The sequence below is a fragment of the Heloderma suspectum genome, chromosome 4 (genome assembly GCF_057233095.1).
Source record: "Heloderma suspectum isolate Gila_16-S chromosome 4, 16-S_ref, whole genome shotgun sequence".
In the NCBI taxonomy this organism is placed as follows: Eukaryota; Metazoa; Chordata; class Lepidosauria; order Squamata; family Helodermatidae; genus Heloderma; species Heloderma suspectum.
In genome coordinates this window covers 162,302,355-162,318,757 of record NC_139461.1, presented here as the reverse complement: position 1 = coordinate 162,318,757, position 16,403 = coordinate 162,302,355, and the positions used below count along the sequence as shown (strand labels likewise).

The 16,403-nt window shown below is 44.6% G+C and overlaps 1 protein-coding gene across 4 annotated transcripts in view; it reads right to left on the bottom strand.

Moving 5' to 3' along the window:
• The window catches only part of LOC146347631 (flavin-containing monooxygenase 5-like), a 92,202-nt gene that overhangs the window by 47,802 nt on the left and 27,997 nt on the right, over window positions 1-16,403 (bottom strand). For 2 of the 4 annotated variants that reach the window (XR_014790341.1, XM_084850958.1), the window contains exon 1: window positions 9,321-9,397. The exons of the other annotated variants lie outside the window; for them this stretch is intronic. The gene's annotated coding sequence lies outside the window, so the exon portion shown is untranslated. Of the gene's footprint in view, window positions 1-9,320; window positions 9,398-16,403 lie in introns of those variants that run through there. 4 annotated transcript variants of the gene reach the window in all.

Sequence of the window (16,403 nt, the reverse complement as noted above, 5' to 3'; positions counted from 1 at the left end):
TGCAGGGGCAAGCACAGCCCCTGTCATTCCCTCTCTCTGCCTTGACTGATGGACCTAGACCAGGCGGCTCTGCCATGGGCTCCAGAGGGCCCCTTTAAAGCCCCACCACCACCACCAGCTGCTTGCCACAGCTCAGTGTGAACATTCTTAAGCCTCCAACTGACTTCCCTCCATACAAACAAAAGGACAGGGGGTGGGATATCACCCAATCCTTGACTGATATTAGTGGACTTTGACCTCGCTGCTCGTTAGCCCATTCTCTCCCAGCATGGCAAATTTGGAGGCTTTCCACCCATCTTTTGCGAGACAGGCAATTGGTCACGCCTTTTCACTTTTTTCTTGAATGTTCACACTCAATTTTTTCCCACTCTAGTGCATAGGCATTCTAGCTTATGCACTAGAACACCTATATCTCAAAAGGCAACACTAACTTCTGTCCATGGGGCTTAACATGAGGAGTGAATCCTTTTTCCCCATGACTTCCCATAATAAACTTTGTTAATGCACCAAACCTACTCAGGAGGCACCTTATGCACCCTCAAAACCCAGCACCCTGACAGCAGTGAACATCCAAGGTGGCTATAACACCTTGGAGGTTTGCAGGATCAGGACCAAGCTTCATAGAGATGTAATGCTCATTTGCTAAAGTGCTAATGGGCAATTCTCCCCTTAGCCGTTGCTGGCAAAGAGGCTTAATGTCTTCCCAATACTGGGAAGTGCCTCCTGAGTAGGAGAGACTGGCTATGACATTTGGGCCTGATCCTGCAAACCCCCATTGGTGTTATAGGTATCTCCCCCTTTTTGCTGCACTTAGGGTAATTCGTTCCCCTGGGGTAATTGCACAGGGTTTTGAGGGTGCATCGGGTGCCTCCTGACTGGGGGAGGCTGTGTATGAAGTTTTGTCTGGATCCTACAAACCCCCAAGGTTTTCTAGCCACCTTGGATTTTCGCTGCTGTCAGAGCGCTGGGTTTTAATGATGCATCGGGTGCCTTCTAAATAGGGGAGGCTGGCTATGAGGTTTGGTCCCAATCCAGTCATCTGGCACTTCACCTGTCCTCCATGATTCCTCAAAGATAGAGGAAGAATCCACATCTCTCTCTTCGGCACCACCTTCGTAGCCAGTCATTCACCCGGAGTATTTTTCTTTCCCTTTCTATCCCTCTTCTAACTACTGGAAGATTGGATGAGAAAACTATCTGGGCCCCAAAGTTCTTGAGTTTCCTTCCCAAAGCTTCAAAGTTGGACGTGATTTCTTCGTAGCTCCGCTTGGCGGTATCATTTGTTCCCACATGGATGAGAAGGGATACCTGTCAGTGGGCTTTATGAGTTGTCTGGATCCTACAAACCCCCAAGGTTTTCTAGCCACCTTGGATTTTCGCTGCTGTCAGAGTGCTGGGTTTTGATGACACATTGGGTGCCTTCTAAGTAGGGGAGGCTGGCTATGAGGTTTGGTCCCAATCCTGCTAATTTCCCCCCCATTTACACTGCTTGCTTGGCCACTTTAAGATGTTCTTAGGCACTAAGCCAGTGAAGAGCAGTCTGAATAGCATGTAAATTTCCATAGCAAAGACCTCAAAGCAGATGGTATGTCTGACTAGTATAATCCACAACGGACCTAATAAAAGCTGTTACACAAGGGCTGCAAACACACTGGCTCTTGGCAGGTGTAGTGTGTACTGTGGATTTAATTGGCATGACCCTAACACTCGTCAAGAATCCATTTTGGTCTAGAAGATATTGGCCTGAGGGATGCTGGGAATGCTGTTAAGGCTCTGGAGCCACCACAGAGGCAAAGGAACCATAGAATGTACCTGCCTCCTCCTCGATTAAATTAAAGAAGGCTGATTCCAGAAATTGCCTGCCTGCCATGCCACCACCCAGCCAAAGAACTCATGAGGGCACCTTTGAATTGCGCAGTCATAAGCCTGGTGGGGAAATGGCCTGATCCTAAAGTGTCCCAACTAGGTCAGCCAGGTCAAGCACTACCTGAGTATCCTTAATACCCTTTTGTTCTGAATATTGGGATATGCTATTCTGCATAGCAAGCTAGATGGACAATTAATCATAATTTTAAAAAGCAAAACCAAAAAACCAAAAAAAACCTCCCAGACCAAACAGCTGCTATTACTGATATTTTTGTTATTTGGAATAATGTTATTAACAGACTATACGTTTTTCTTGACTGGCTCAATTTCAGATATCTCAATATCAGATCTGAGATTCAATTTAATGTTATCCTTATAAAACCTCATTATACCTTGGAGTTCTAGCCCCCTCCCCACCATCTAGGATGCTGGATGTTTTGCTTTTTGTTCTGTATGAAATACTCATTTCCTCAACAATAATCTACTGCCTTCCAAGGATTTAAAGCCCAGGGTGTATGCCACGGGCTATACTTCCTGGAAGATGGACTGTTGGCAAGGGACTGTGGGCAAGGGTACCTCACAAAGGCTGGGAAGAATCAAGAATGTGTTTGGCCACAGAATGAAGAACTTCATCAGGAGGGCTTTAAACTGAATCCTACAGAGGAGGGAGACGTAAAGTTGGGGGTAACAATGGACGAAAGCTCATGCACTACAACGGAGAGAACGGCTCTAATAGCGCTCAATAATAGTCTTCAGAAACATGTAGGAAAAAAGTCAGACCATGAAGCACATGCTCTTCGAGGTCTAGTATATACTAATGTTCAGAGCATGGGAAACAAACAGAACGAAGTTGAACTCTTAATACAGGAGGGAAATTATGACTTGATAGGTGTAACTGAAACTTGGTGGGATGACTCCCATGATTGGAATACAACAACTGAATGATATAACTTGTTCAAAAAGAACAGGAGGAATAGAAAGGGAGGTGGAGTTGCACTATATGTTAAAAATACATATCTCTGCACAGAAATACAGGAGGATGAGCTTGGTAGCTCCATCGAGAACATCTGGGTTAAAATAAATGCAGCAAAGAATAAAAAGAACCTGGTGGTTAGAGTCTACACCCAATAAAGGAGAAGACGAGGATGAAACTTTTGAAAAGCAAATTGCCAGTGTTTCAGGGAAGTATGATGTAGTAGTAATGGGGGACCTCAATTTCCCCGATATTTGTTGGGAGACAAATTCTGCAAAACATGGCCCCTCCAGGAAATTCCTGACTTGTATTGCTGATAATTTCCTCCTACAGAAAGTAGAGGAAGGAACTAGAGGATCGGCTATCCTTGACTTGATCCTAGCCAACAGAGATGACTTAGTGGATAAAGTAGCAGATGCAGGAACTCTGGGGGAAGGATGGATGAGAAAACTATCTGGGCCCCAAAGGTCTTGAGTTTCCTTCCCAAAGCTTCAAAGTCTGACATGATTTCTTCATAGCTCCGCTTGGTGATTTCTTCATAGCTCCGCTTGGTGGTATCATTTGTTCCCACATGGATGAGAAGGGATACCTGTCAGTGGGCTTTATGAGTGTAGGCAACCCTTCAGTCACGTCTCTGATCCATCCTCCTGGGAGACAGCAGACCTGGCGAGTCCATGGGTCTTTGTGACATACTTGGGTTTCAATCCCATGCAGCAAGGAGTCTCCCACTACTACTATTCTTCTCTTCTTGTTGTTGTAGGCCTTGGTTTCATTGCCTCTGCTTGTCTGACTTTCGACCTCTTGCTTGATCTCAAGATTGAGGGTTCTCCTGTAATTCTTCCTCTGCAGGTTGTCCTCCAGTTTCATCCTCAAGTACCTGGAAACGGTACTTTTGGCAAAATGATAACAGATGACAAGGAAAAGGCAGAAGTGCTCAATTCTTACTTTAGCTCAGTCTTCTCCCGAAAGAGGGTCTATGAGCCCCCTGGCAAAGGAGAAGTACAGGCGGAAGGGCAGGATTGCAGCTCGAGATCAATAGGCATATGGTCAAGGAACACCTAATTAATTTGAATGAGTTCAAATCTCCAGGGCCAAATGAACTGCACCCTAGAGTAATAACGGAACTGGCAGAAGAACTCTCAGAACTGCTGTCTATTCTCTTTGAGAAATCATGGAGGACGGGTGAAGTGCCAGATGACTGGAGGAGGGCTAATGTTGTCCCTATCTTCAAAAAGGGTAAAAAGGAGGAACCTGGGAACTACAGACCAGTCAGTCTGACATCAATCCCTGGGAAAATTCTGGAGCAGATGATGAAGCAATCCATCTGGAAGCACTTTGAAAACAATGCAGTGATTACTCGAAGCCAACATGGATTTGTCAAGAACAAATCCTGCCAGACGAATCTGATCTCATTTTTTGATCAAGTAACCTCCCTTGTGGACTGTGGGAATGCTGTAGACATCATATACTTCGACTTCAGCAAAGCTTTCGACAAAGTGCCCCATGATCTCCTGATGAGCAAACTAGCTCAAAGTGGGCTAGATGAAACAACAATCCGGTGGATCCACAGTTGGCTACACAATCAGACTCAAAGAGTGCTTATCAATGGGACCTTCTCAAACTGGGAAAAGGTAATGAACCGGGTACCGCAGGGCCCAGTCCTGGGCTCAGTGCTCTTCAACATTTTTATTAATGACTTGGGGGAGGAGGTGCAGGGAATGCTGATCAAATCTGCAGATGACACAAAAGTGGGCGGGATAGCTAATACTTTGGAAGACAGAAACAAAATTCAAAGTGATCTTGATGGACTGGAGCGCTGGGCAGAAAACAAGAGAATGACATTTAATAGGGATCAATGCCAAGTTCTGCACCTAGGAAAAAGAAACCAAATGCACAGTTACAAGATGGGGGATACGTGGCTCAACAACCCTACAAGTGAGAAGGATCTTGGAATTGTTGTCGATCACAAGCTGAATATGAGCCAACAATGTGATGTGGCTGCAAAAAAGGGAAATGCTCTTTTGGGCTGCATTAATAGAAGCCTAGCTTCCAAATCCCAGGAAGCACTAGTTCCCCTCTACTCAGCACTGGTTAGGCCTCATCTGGAGTCCTGTGTCCAGTTCTGGGCACCACACTTTAAGAAGGATGCAGACAAGCTCAAGAGGGTTCAGAGGAGGGCAACAAAGATGATCAGGGGACTGGAAACAAAGCCCTATGAGGAGAGACTGAAAGAACTGGGCATGTTTAGCCTTGAGAAGAGAAGACTGAGGGGAGATATGATAGCGCTCTTCAAGTACTTGGAAGGTTGTCACAGAGAGGAAGGCCAGGACCTCTTCTAGATCATCCCAGAGTGCAGGGCACAAAATAATGGGCTCAAGTTACAGGAACCCAAACTCCAGCTGAACATCAGGAAAAATTCCTGATTGTTAGAGCAATACGGCAATGGAAACAATTACCGTGGGAGGTGGTGGGCTCTCCCACGCTGGAGACGTTCAAGATGAGGCTGGACAGCTACCTGTCAGGGATGCTCTGACTTGGATTCCTGCACTGAGCAGGGGATTGGACCCGATGGTCTTATAGGCCCCTTCCAAACCTAGTATTCTATGATTCTAAGTATGTCTTTGGAAGAAACCTTTTCTGCTGGGATTTTTGACCTAATCTGTCTTTTTCTTCCTCCAAGGGCAAGTAGACAATGTGGAGAGTACTGAAGAGGATGAACAACCATTTACTTTCGCACTAGCTGCCCTTTTGCCTGAACCTCTCAGCCCACAGCCCCCACTCCATGACAGTTTGCCTAGAACCAGTGGTGTGTCACCTGCAGCAGCCGGTCTGACCTGTGCTTCCACTAAGTACACATTTCTGTGCTTTCCCTCAGGGTACAGGGTAGATGAGCTTTACCTTCTTTCTCTCCTAATGCAAACTGGTAACAACTTTTTTTTATAGAAAAGTGACAATATTCCCCTGAAAAATAATACCAAAAGCAATACTGGATGCTTTCTTTTGCTCCTTGTCCTTTCCCCATCAGAAGGGGCCTTTGGGCAGCCAGGACAGGCAGGCAGAATTCACGTTAAGGCAATGGTAGATACTTGTTTCTAGGTAAGGCATGGGAAGAGAGGGACATCTATAAAGGCAAGTTTGCATGAATAGTGCCTCTACCAGACAGGATGTAGTATAGGGCCAGGGCCAGCCCAAGCTGTTTTGCTGCCTGAAGCAAAAACTATGCCAGCTTTACATGAAACTGAACATTCAATAAAGGAATTTGGATCATTAGTTGGGTATAAATTAAATAAAGGGAAACATAAATTATTGGAACAAATCTAACTAAGAAATTAAAAATCAGGTAACAGAACAATAAACCAGTAAGAAATCTTGCAACAAAATTGACAGCTAAATTAAGGACACAATCCTTTGACATCCACGCCCAGCGCTCATAAGCCTCTGAACTTGGAGGCTCATGAGCATCCAGGGCAGAGCTGGAGGAGCAGCAGAGGCAATCGTCACCTCCGCTGCTGTTCGCACTTTGCAGTTTAGCTAGACTGGACTTTTGGCCTGTCTAGCAGGGATGCCTCAGAGGGAGAGGAAAGGGGGCTGGAGAGGACTGGGGATACATTGTAACCTGGCCCAGATGCGCCGTTTAGGCCCTCTCCGAGGTAGCCAGTGCAGTTCTCTCCGTGCTGGCTGCGAGGGGGAGGGGGTGGGGAATGTGGATTCCCAGACCTGAGGTCGGAGCGCTGTCTCTGACCTCAGATCCAGGAATCCAAAATATCCTACAGCCTCCTCAGATGCTGTCTAGGGGCCACAGGATTTCTCCCTAAATGATTTATATAAAAATAATTATGGAAGTTTATATAATGAATGTGCTTTACTAATCAAGTAATGGGAAATTTTATATCTGTCATTTTCAGGAAGGATTGCTGCAGTAAAGATGATGGTATTACCCAAAATTAATTTCTCATTTTAATATCTCCCAATCAGAAGTTTAGCAAAACAAATTAGCAAATGGCAACACCTTTTCTTAAAATTCATATTGAATGGAAAAAATCCAAGAATAAAAGCTCTGCTATTATATGAGGGGAAAAAAGAGCAGGGGACTGTCAGTTCCAAATTTGAAATGGTACTATATTACAAGTTGTATTAACTGGATTGTATATTGGCTATTGGGGCCGCGGTGGCTTAGTGGTTAAGACACTGAACTGCAGACTGGAAGGTCAGCAGTTCGAGACCCTAGTGCTGCGTGACGGAGTGAGCTCCCATCTTCAGTCTCAGCTTCTGCCAACCTAGCAGTTCGAAAGCAAGAAATTGCAAGTAGATAAATAGGTACCGCCTCGGCGGGAAAGGTAACAGCGTTCCGTGCACCTTGGTGTTCAGTCATGCCGGCCACATGACCACGGAAGCGTCTTCGGACAGCGCTGGCTCTTCGGCTTAGAAACAGGGATGAGCACCACACCCTAGAGTCGGACACGACTGGTTGGGGACACCTTTACCTTTTTATATTGGTTATTAGAACCTAATTATTTTATCTCCTTATTGAAAGAGCTCTGATAAAGTCTCCTCTGTATGAAACATTACGGGGAAATAATACCTGCAGAACAATGGATGCAAAAAAAAGTATGAATTTCAAATTTATTTAGAGTATGGAATCGATATAAAAAATTATTAAGTCCTCCTGTATCTCCTTTGAAATCAGTAGCAGAAAAAATAGACGCAGGAGTAAACATAATTATAAAATCTGGAAGGAAAAGGACATTTTTAGGTATAAGGATTTTTGGAGCAGAATAATATAACATTGTACTCAGGAAAAAAAAGGAAATTAAATAGTGTTTCCCATTCATGGTTCAAATGTGATCAATTATCACTGAAATCGAGCCAACAGCTAAGAGATATGACAGAGTTTGAGCAAGTGATAATGATGCATAAAGAACATTTAGAGAGCAATCCTATGGTCTCTGGGAGAGTGTCCCAGGGACCATAGGATTGCTTGGAAAACCCCTTCGAAGGTTGAAGACAGTGCTCCAACACGGAAGGGGGGATGGAGATCCAACCCCAGACACCTCCCCCTTACAGCCAGTGCAGAGAGAACTGTACCGGCTGCCTCTCCAAGGTTGAAAAAGAAATCTCAGAGGAGGAAAGGGGATGTTCCAGTGGGCGGGAAGGGGAGGAGGCCAGAGAGGCCAGGATACGAGATATCCTGACCTTTCTGCAGCTGCCTTCCCTCCACCCCTGAAGTGCCTATGCTAGACAGGCTGAAAAGTACCAAAGATGGAGGATGGGGTGGTGAAGATTGCCTCCACCGCTTCTCCTGACCTGTCAGCTTCAACCCGGAAGGGCATGGGAATCTCAGAAGCCTCTGAGTTTGGAGGCTTCTGAGCAGTGAGGGCACAATTGATAGGATTGCGCCCTTAGTATCTACATTCTATAAATTGCTCTTAAAATATGAAATCGAACCAAAACAGGTTAAACATGATATGGCTAAGTGGGCACAAAGTATTGGAAAACATATTCCAATGGAAACTTGGGAAATAAGAGCCATAATTTTTCATTAAACATGTCAATTACAGAAAATCTGTATACGGTGATTACGAGGTGGTATATAACACCAGTTAAAATAAATAAATAAAATAAACAAGAATTATCTTATTGACTGATGTATATAATATTATTATATTACTCCTATTGTATGGTGGAAAAAAATTCAGGATGATTGTACTAGCAGAACAATAACATCATCATCAATTCTAAAATAAAAACAAACCAGGAGCAAATCATACCTTCTCAGCCTCACTACTTTTTTTTTTTGTGCAAAATTATAGTAACCTACCTCACAGTCCAAGATTTCCCCAAATTTCTTTTAGAATATTCTTTCCAATACTTTGTGCCCACTTAACAATATAATCTTTAACTTGTTCTGGTTCCATTTCATATCTTAAGAGCAATTTATAGATTGCTCTTGGGCGCAATCCTCTCAATTGTGAGGTAGGTTACGCATGAGGATTTTTAATACTCTATACACTGCGATAGATATTATAGATAAGAACAATAAAGTAATCCTTTAACTTCATTCCTTTTGGCAGGCAAAGACTGGTTTGATGGCAGGAAATTACAGCTAGGGAAATTACTGAAGAGTGTTAATTCCGGAGTCGTTTTGCCTTTTCTTTTCCTCACATTTATATATTTACAGCTCACACGTTTGAAATACCTCTTCTAGCGGCTTCAAGAGCTCCTGTTTGCTAAAGGTATTATACAAATTGAGAAGCAGACAGGCAGCAGGCAGGCACCTTGTTTATATAATCCAGATACTTTCCAAAATAATGTGCCACACCTTTTATCGCACACACTCATGATAAACTTTACAAAGTCCCCAGTACCTTTCAATGACTGGAAGAATACCTTGCTCACCACCTGTAAACAACTCCTGACATATGCACAAAGGACATTTGACAACAACTTCATATTTTCAAGCCACAACAAACATGCAACAAACCTGAGAAGGCTGCAGATGATCAGAAACAGCACAAGCAATGAATATGCTGCCTTCTCCGTCTCTTCCTCAGTAGAAGTGCTTTTCAGGGTGGAGAACACTTCCAAAGGGCAATATTAAGCCATAATCCCTCCCAGCTGTTTGTTCCAATTAGACTGACGTAAGAAAACTCTGAAGAGAGGAATGGATTTGAAAATATTTAACAGAGTTCTGTTCTGTGCCTTAGAAGAGCAAGTTTGCCACTGCCAAAAACAACCATCTGGAAGCAAAATCAACAAAACAACGATCATTTTGTTGGACTGTACCAATTTTGAGACATCACATAACTTGGTCAGCTTCACTCGTGAATCATTAATTATTATTCTTAGTGTGCCATTTGTGAAGGCTCAAAGTTCAGGCGTTTCTGGGATGTAGAAGATTTGTGTTGGTTGCAGGGGCCAAAACTGCAGCCTAATAACTTTTAACACCAGTCATCTCTGCATTTGAGCTGCAGAACATACAAAATACGCAGGAAATGACAGGTACTAGAACACAGCACTTGAATAGCATCCTTGGGCAGAAGGTTGCATTGAGAACACACCAGACTCCCTTAGATAAGTGTTCAAGACCCAAAGAATGGGGGAAGGAGCCTTTTGGCAGGCAGGGAAAGGGAGGAAGCAGGACAGTAGGTGGATGCAGAAGTGATGCCCACCAGCATTCCTATCTCTCTGCTAATTGGCTTTCCCAACCCAGAAGGAAAGGGAGGAAGCTGAGCATGGGACGTTTAGTCAGTCTGGAAAAGGTTGTACCTGAAACATATTTTTTCCTCTTGCTTTACTTGGACAGTGAGTTGAGAATCTCACTGTCCAAGTTCCTGGCTAAGATGGGGGAAGGGAGAGAAAAAACTTAAAAGGAAAAAGGTGGGAAAAATGGGGTTGTATGGCCTAGCTCCAAGTCTGCTGCAAAGAACTGGCTATCCTACTTCCAAGCAGGGACCATCTAGAGTGGAAGGCAAGCTGCTCCTCTCGGTGTGATTTCAAGCATGAGAACCCTGTCTGGCAACCAAGAAGAGGTACTTCCCAGAACTGAAGAGTGCCTCACCTCAGAAATACTGGAGCAGAATTTACTGCTTATATGGCATAGAAGTTAAAATATTCGCCTGAACATACAAATTCCAAGATTTTTTTTATGCATGAGTCAATTTGCATGCACCTTAACTCTTCTTTAGTTTAGTTTCATGTGTGTTCTTTAACTCCTAGAATACTAAGATAAGCAGGATCTGTACACTGATGCTTCCTAATATTTCTCCGTGCAGCCCATGGATAATCTTCTTTCTCCCAGGTGTGTAGCCCTTTGGGGATATCCTTTAAAAGATTAAATAGAGCTGCTTAATTATTCTCCTGTGAGCTCTAAAAGGAGCATTCTAAGTCATGATGCAGCAAGTTTATAATTTTGTCACACACAAAAAGAAGGATTGGTTTCTTAATTCCAATATGCCACGCTTGCTAAATTTCTCCTCCTCCTTGCAACCAATAAAGGCACAAGGCATCTGCAAGGCAGGCTAGGAAATATGAGAAACTCTGTACCAGGTGACAGCAGCAGCAGCAGCATACATGTAGCTGGGTCTTAAGACTATTTTTACACATTACATTTTATGCATGTTAATGTATCTATATGCATGTACACATTTTCATATGAATCCCTTAAAAATCAGTATAGGGGCAGGACTCCTAAAAAAAGTAGAGCAAAAATTGTGCTTTTTCCTGTGTGGGTAAATGAAGGTGTGCAGTGATTTGTCTGACCTGCACTCTCCTGATCTAGCTAAACATAGATGTGTTAATGTACAGAGCTCATTGGTGTCTTGCTGTCCTCTACTTTGGTGGTCCAAAGTGGTGGCCTTGAGAAGAGAAGACTGAGGGGAGATAAGATAGCACTCTTCAAGTACTTGAAAGGTTGTCACAGAGAGGAAGGCCAGGATCTCTTCTTGATCATCCCAGAGTGCAGGATACGGAATAATGGGCTCAAGTTACAGGAAGCCAGATTCTGGCTGAACATCAGGAAAAACTTCCTGACTGTTAGAGCAATATGACAATGGAACCAATTACCTAGGGAGGTGGTGGACTCTCCCACACTGGAGGCATTCAAGACGAGGCTGGACAGCCATTTGTCAGGGATGCTCTGACTTGGATTCCTGCATTGAGCAGGGGGTTGGACTGGATGGCCTTGTAGGCCCCTTCCAACCCTACTATTCTATGATTCTATGGTCCAGATGTCTGGTGATGTAGCACTTTGTAGAGGAACTGGGTTAGGGAATTCCCCCCAGCCCCCTGAATTCTCTGAGCAACATCACTGTGGAATTCTCTGCCATGGAAAATTCTCTTGGTCCCGTCATTCATTTTTAAACTGACTTTAAAGATCTGGCTGTTTACATCTACTTTTATTAATTTGAAACTGGCTCATAGAATCATAGAATAGTAGGGTTGGAAGGGGCCTACAAGGCCATCGAGTCCAACCCCCTGCTCAATGCAGGAATCCAAGTCAGAGCATCCCTGACAGATGGCTGTCCAGCCTCGACTTGAAGGCCTCCAGTGTGGGAGAGCCTGCTACCTCCCTAGGTAATTGGTTCCATTGTTGTATTGCTCTAACAGTCAGGAAGTTTCTCCTGATGTTCAGCCGCAATCTGGCTTCCTATAACTTGAGCCCATTATTCCGTGTCCTGCACTCTGGGATGATCGAGAAGAGATCCTGGCCTTCCTCTCTGTGACAACCTTCCAAGTACTTGAAGAGTGCTATCATATCTCCCCTCAGTCTTCTCTTCTCAAGGCTAAACACGCCCAGTTCTTTCAGTCTCTCCTCATAGGGCTTTGTTTCCAGTCCCCTGATCATCTTTGTTGCCCTCCTCTGAACCCTCTCCAGTTTGTCTGCATCCTTCTTAAAGTGTGGTGCCCAGAACTGGACACAGGACTCCAGATGAGGCCTAACCAGTGCTGAGTAGAGGGGAACTAGTACTTCCTGGGATTTGGAAGCTATACTTCTATTAATGCAGCCCAAAATAGCATTTCCCTTTTTTGCAGCCACATCACATGGTTGGCTCATATTCAGCTTGTGATCGACAACAATTCCAAGATCCTTCTCGCTTGTAGTGTTGCTGAGCCACGTATCCCCCATCTTGTAACTGTGCTCTTGGTTTCTTTTTCCTAGGTGCAGAACTTCGCATTTATCCCTATTAAATGTCATTCTGTTGTTTTCTGCCCAGCGCTCCAGTGTATCAAGATCACTTTGAATTTTGTTTCTGTCTTCCGAAGTATTAGCTATCCCGCCCAATTTTGTGTCATCTGCAAATCTGATCAGCATTCCCTGCACCTCCTCCTCCAAGTCATTAATAAAAATGTTGAAGAGCACTGGGCCCAGGACTGAGCACTCGTTACCTTTCCCCAGTTTGAGAAGGTCCCATTGATAAGCACTCTTTGAGTCTGATTGTGTAGCCAACTGTGGATCCACCAGATCGTTGTTTCATCTAGCCCACTTTGAGCTAGTTTGCTCATCAGGATATCATGGGGCACTTTGTCGAAAGCTTTGCTGAAGTTGAGGTATATGATGTCCACAGCATTCCCACAGTCCACAAGGGAGGTGACTTGATCAAAAAATGAGATCAGATTCATCTGGCAGGATTTGTTCTTGACAAATCCATGTTGGCTTCAAGTAATCACTGCATTGTTTTCAAGGTGCTTCCAGATGGATTGCTTTATCATCTGCTCCAGAATTTTCCCAGGGATTGATGTCAGACTGACTGGTCTGTAGTTCCCAGGTTCCTCCTTTTTACCCTTTTTGAAGATAGGGACAACATTAGCCCTCCTCCAGTCATCTGGCACTTCACCCGTCCTCCATGATTTCTCAAAGAGAATAGACAGCGGTTCTGAGAGTTCTTCTGCCAGTTCCTTTATTACTCTAGGACGCATTTGTTGCTACTTGTTTTAGAGTTTACTTTCAGTGGTGGGCAACTTGTGGCCCTCCAGATTTTTGGCCTACAATTCCCATCAGCCCTAATTAGCATAGCCAATGGTGAGGGATCATGGGAGTTGTAGGCCAAAACATTTGGAGGGCCACAAGTTACCCACCCCTACTTTAGATGGTATGTTTGTGTGGTTTTTATACTGATTTTGCATTGTTGCATTGATTGTCTATTATAAGCCTGGATGGTCTAAATGACCTTTTGGGAACCCCTCCTAGCCTTGTGAGTCTACAGTTGTGAAAAGAGACTGCTAGAATGGATCAAATTGCTTTGGCACATTTAGCTTGGTACGTTCCCTACTTTTATGGTGATTAGCTGAGTGGTGGCTGTCCTCAGAGAGAGCCAGAGAAAGATAAGTGAGGGTTCTATAGTTTGGAACTGATAGTTTTAGCTTCCAATCAGGCAGTGGCTTTACCAGGGTTCTCCTTTTTACTTCCAATCACACTGCTTCCGGGAGGGCCATAGAAGGAACTTATCAGATACTGTTTTGGTGTTTTCACCGTTTTTTGTGATAGTGACTGTCTGTTGGCAGTGGCAGATGGCAGCGGGGCTTCCAGGAATGGCTTGAGAACCACTGCTAACTGGGAAATGTCTGATGTTTCACTGCTGTCTGTTCAGTGGGTGGCTGACAACGACTTCTTAATCAGGTATGTGGAGTTCCAGCAAGTTCCCATAACCTGAATCAAGCTCTCCCAGCATTTTCTCCCTGGCTGCCAGCAGAGAGGGGTTAGTGCACCACCTTCCTACTAAAGTTGGCGCCTGTCTGCAGCTTGTAGTAGGGGAGCACACGCTCCAGAACGGCAGGAGTGTAGCTGGGTGGGGCAACTGGTCTTGCCAGCTGTACTGCCTCCTCTCCCACTGCTTAATAGCTATGAAATAAAGAATGAGGAGGTGGCACATCCTCTCTCTGGCTGAATGAGTACGGTGCTGATGCTCTGAGGCCTTTACAAGCAGATAGGGTTTTAGGGTGAACCCAGCACTACTGTGTGTGCGCGTGCGCACACACGCGCATTAACACAGTCACACAACTCTCACAACAAAGAATAAAATAAATTGCCCACAAAACCACAGGGTGAAAGGGAATCCCTCTTATTTAAAAAAAAATCCAGACTTTAAGGTTGCCCTTGCACATTCCCCCCCCCCCACACACACACACACATATCTGCCTGAAATTGGACTGGCTTCATTCCCTCAAAATGGTCTATTATGCCTGAAAAGGTTATCCAAGTCATTATAATCAATGAGGAGACATTCAAAGCTTAAAAAACTAACAAAACTTCACTTTGGATCCAAGCCAAAGCACGATGCCTATCTGAGGGCCCCTGACACCTCAATTACATTTGTGTGCTCGTTGGCCCTGTGTGTCTGCATGCTACTCTGTAATTTTGGTTGAGTGTTGATAAGGAGATCTGACTGTTTATTATACAGTGAACATGCATTCACATGTCCAGATGGTCGTAAAACCCTAGCCCCTTTCACATGTTGAACACATCATTGCACGAGGGAGTAGTACCCACTGCTCTTAAAGAGGCCGTGGTGCAACCACGTCTGAAAAAGCCTTCACTGGATCCAGAGCTTTATAACTATCGCCTGGTCACTTATACTCCCTTTTTGGGTAAGGTGCTTGAGAGAGTGGTGGCAAACCAGCTACAGACATTCTTGGAGGATTCTGATTATCTAGACCTATTTCAGTCTGGATTGTGGCCTAGATACAGGGGACAGAAATGGCCCTAGTTGCCCTGATGGATGAACTTGATTGGGGAGTGTGACCATGTTGCTCTTACTCAGCCTCTTAATGGCTTTTGATACCATCGACCATGGCATCCTGCTGGCCCACCCCTATGGATTGGGAACTGGGGGCATTGTTTCACAGGGTAGGGTCCAGAGGGTAGCATTAGGTCCCTGTGCCTCAGCCCCCTGGTAATTATGCTGTGGGGTGCTGCAAGGTACCATTTTGTCTCCGATACTATTTAACATGGATATGAAACTGTTGGGTGTGGTCATTAGGAGTTTTGGGGCAAAGCATCATCAATATGCTGATAACACTCAGCTCTATTTCAACATTACATCTGAATCAAGAGAGGATGTGCATTACCTCCACCACTGCTTAGATGCAGTGGTGGGCTGGATGAGGGCCAATAAGCTGAATCTTGATAAGATGTAGGCACTGTGGGTAAGTGGTTCCCAGTTCTGGGAATTAGGGGGTTTACCTGTTCTAGGGTTGCACTCTCCCTGAAAGAATGGGTATGCAGTTTCTGGGTTCTCCTAAATTAATAATTGTTATTAGAAGCCCAAGTGAAGCGCCTTTTACTAACTTTGGCTGGTACGTCAACTGTGCTCATTCCTGGACAAGTATAGCTTAACCACTGTGAGCCACACGTTGGTAGCTCAAGACTGGACTACTGTAACACTCTCTATGTGGGGCTGTGCTTGAGGCTAGTTCAGAAGATGCATCTACTGCAGAATGCTGCACCAAGGCTGTTCAATGGGAGTGCCTTGCTTCACGCATGTAACATCTGCATTGAAAGAGCTGCACTGGTGCCAGTTTGCTACCAAGCCATGTTCAAGGGATCATTATTGACATTTGTTGTTCAGTCGTTCAGTCGTGTCCGACTCTTTGTGACCCCATGGACCATAGCACGCCAGGCCTTCCTGTCCTGCGCTCTCTCCCGGAGCATGCTCAAGTTCATATTCATTGCATCAGTGATGCTATCTAGCCATCTCATCCTTTGCCGTCCCCTTCTCCTTTTGCCTTCAGTCTTTCCCAGCATCAGAGTCTTTTCCAGTGACTTTTCTCTTCGCATTAAGTGGCCAAAATATTTGAGCTTCAGCTTCAGTATCTGTCCTTCCAATGAGCACTCAGGGTTGATTTCCTTTAGGATGGACTGATTTGACCTCCTTGCAGTCCAGGGGACTCGTAAGAGTCTTCTCCAGCACCACAGTTCGAAAGCATCAATTCTTTGGCGCTCAGCCTTCCTTATAGTCCAGCTCTCACAGCCATACATTACTACTGGGAAAACCATAGCTTTGATTAGATGGACCTTTGTCGGCAAGGTGATGTCTCTGCTTCTTACTATGCTGTCTAGGTTTGCCAT